This window comes from Wasmannia auropunctata, unplaced genomic scaffold (genome assembly GCF_000956235.1).
Source record: "Wasmannia auropunctata unplaced genomic scaffold, wasmannia.A_1.0 LD336049.1, whole genome shotgun sequence".
Classification (NCBI taxonomy): domain Eukaryota; kingdom Metazoa; phylum Arthropoda; class Insecta; order Hymenoptera; family Formicidae; genus Wasmannia; species Wasmannia auropunctata.
The window spans coordinates 539,174-542,558 of NW_012026841.1; positions in this window are offsets into that span (position 1 = coordinate 539,174).

Below are 3,385 nucleotides of genomic sequence, written 5' to 3' on the forward strand. Positions count from 1 at the left end.
ATCGGCAAACTGCAGTGCGTATACATACATGCGTTGCACCGCGTCTGCAATTCAGCGCAATACGAAGCGAAGATTATTTTCCAATTACTCTCGACGTACAGAAATGTCAATTGTTGCGCTTAAAGGATAACGCTTTCGATTTCTCGCCGCTGCAACTCGGATTATACGAGCGTGCGTACATATTTTTAAAATGCGAGAGATGGTGCGTCACGACGCCGCGATGCCGCGGGCGCATTGACGCAATCGCGCGCGCACGCACGCACGCGCGTATGCATATATTCATAGTTTGCAATTTATTTATACTTTATATTAATGATAATGACGGCCGAGCGCGAGCGCGCGTTTGTGTATAGGCGCCGTCGTTATCGGAGGATCCGGAATTTCGCCGGAAAACCGATCGACGCGCATGCAGGCTTGTTTGTCGCAGATAAAACTGGTCGAAATTGGCATAAGTTGCGTAAAAAGCCACGTGTGCATGCATGCAAAAATCGTCATCGATCGTCGCGTGCGCGCATCCGTTTTAATGACATTGACGTATGTACGTCAGGGCGGCTGCCGTTTATTGCTCAATAATCGGTGGCGTCGTACACGCTTGTCTGGGCCGAGCTGTTTGTTTGTTAACAACCGGTACTTTGCACGCGCGCTGATACACGGAGTGAAGTATAAGCAATGGCGCAACGTTTGTTGCTCAAATTTGCACAAACGCAGCGTTCGATCGGGTGTAGAACGGGTTTTCCCATGGAATATCGGCTTATCGTCGATCGCTTTTGCCGATTCAATCATATCCATACCTATATGCGGCGGCCCATGCAAATTTTATCTCGATTTAGCTTGTCTCCCAATTCGTCATAGTTGATGTTTTCTGCCTTTTGCTTGGTGACTCACGTGAACTTTAGGAATTATCCGAAATGATTGTTTACAAATTTTTGCCGCGAACGAAACTCGCGGGATATACATAGCGCGCGGGACAAATAATATTATTGTAGATGCAATTCAGATTCTCGACGACTCAACGGTTTTTTTTTACTCGCGTTTTAGACAGCGAGATTATTCCGCTTTGTAAAATTGAATGATTGATCCGGCGTGTCTCAAAGAAAGAATTAGAAGAAGGCAGACGTCAGGATTTCTATATTATATTTCGCAATCGTATTTGTTTTTTTTTTACTTCTTCATATATAACGTTATCTTCGCAGTATATAATAGTTTACTAACATTCGATTTACATGATAAAATATGACATTATGGCACAGTTCGTAGACGGAAAGAAATTTAGATATACTTTAAAATCTATATTTAAAAATTTAACCAGAATACACATCAATCTGTATCAATCTGCAGATAATCTGAAAATAATTTTGTTATACGCTACCAAAATAAATATGTAGAACGCTCAAGCTGGTGGCTGGTTGTGTCAGAACTTTTTACAGCATTATCCCCTAAGCGTTCTTTATAATTATTTTGATAGTCTAATAAAATTATTTTTAGATCTGAATCTAAAGTTAAATTTTTAGATACTTCAGCAAAATCGTGCTTTCATCGTGATACAATATGATTTGAAGTTCGTTTATAGTTTGACGTTTTTTTATTAGCTTAGTTTATCAGGGCAAGCCAGGCTATATGAAGGTGAAAACCATCGTGGCGCGATAACGATGCAAACTGAACAACTTTCTTTTGGCGTCGATTCTTTCTCTCTCTCTCTCTCTCTTTCCCCCTCCCCCTCTCTTTCTCTCTCTTTTTCTCGACAAGCACATTTTATTTTCCGCGATAGAAAGGACTGTGGCGAGTCCCGTGGCAAAGAGAAGAAGGACGTGACGCGGAGGCGTTAAACTTTCTCTTCGCGTTCGCGCTAGTCAACGATACTCCACCTTGGACGTCGCGACGTCTGTCCCGCCTCCTGACGCTGGCTAAATCAGGGAGCATGATATTCCAGATTTGAATTTTTTATAAATTAAACCTGCAGGGATGAATTTCGCACTTATATTTCAATTGAAGGAGAGCGCTTTAAAACTGACTCTTACAACCCGCCCCCGCATGGCAACAGGCAGAAAATGAACTGATAGTCAACGCTGCGATTGGTATTATACCATTATGTTACCGCTTGATTTAGCTTTGATTGTAATTTTCAACAATAAGGATAAATTTTTTTAATGTAACGATAACATCATGATTAACAATAACCGTCACGAAATCGCTGATGAATCGTAATTGATCGATCTGATTGCGTGGCGCACGCCGGAAAGAGTAAAAGGAATAAGTTTGCACGACTCGAAATCGTGATACTGAAATTAATTTTACGTAGCTTCTTCCTGGCTTTTCCTATCGCTCGCAAGCAACGTTCGCTGGCTTATCTGCAAGCGCAAGTGAATGATCTTGTTTCATGTGCTGTATGATTTCCGTTTCACGTGATAAGTTGTTATGCATAACGTGGCTGGTATACTTGTGTCTCCTTTGCTTCTAACGCCGCGTGCATCTAGTCGCGGGTCAAACGTATAAAGATCTCACAGTCATCGTCTGATCACGAAATATTCTTATTGATAACGGGTGACTCGTTATCAGCAATGCGCGCGTACGATTCCGCTGGAAGCGATTTAGATCGCTGCGTAGAACTGATTACGTCAAATTGTTGCGAACTCACGTTTTATCAGAATTGATTAAGCAGATCTGTTTGACGCATATCGCATGACGTTAAATTTTGATCGGCCAGGCTGGAAGCGGATTTCTTCTCGACAACAACAATTTCTGAGTGGCAAAGTTATCAAAACCGGAAGACGTGACTTCTTAAAGAATAGACATAACGGCATTTTATCTTTTACATTTAAATTCTCTCTCTCTCTCTCTCTCTCTCTCTCGGATGGATCTCGTCGTGTTGCTGAATTTGAATTCTGACGATGTCCCAGATACGTTCATGGCACCACGTGCTCGACTTTTAGGCTTCGGTGCAGTCACGATCCCGGGCACGTTCCGGGCCCGCGACACGGACTCTCGTCACGGCGGGAGGCCGGCGAGCGCCAACGCATTTAGAAAGTGTGCCGTGAGAGGATGATAATCCAGACGTCTGCGCGAGGCGCGCGGGATGAGTAATCAGCATTGAACTTGTAACGTGCGAGATAAATCGCATTGTTCCTCCGCCACGTCTGGCCTCCTTTCGCGCGCCGATCCGCTCGCAGTTGCCGGCGAATTAATGCGTACGCCCGATCGCGTTCACGCTACCGCGTTGACCGCGGGTGTCGATTCAATTGAAATTATCGACGATAAGCGCCGATTTGAAATTTCGATTCTGAAAACGTCGGAATGTTCTCGCGCGCTCTGCCACTTTTTTTTTCGCGCGGAGTCTCGTGGTGGAAGATAACGAATGGATTAAATATATATATATATATATATATAT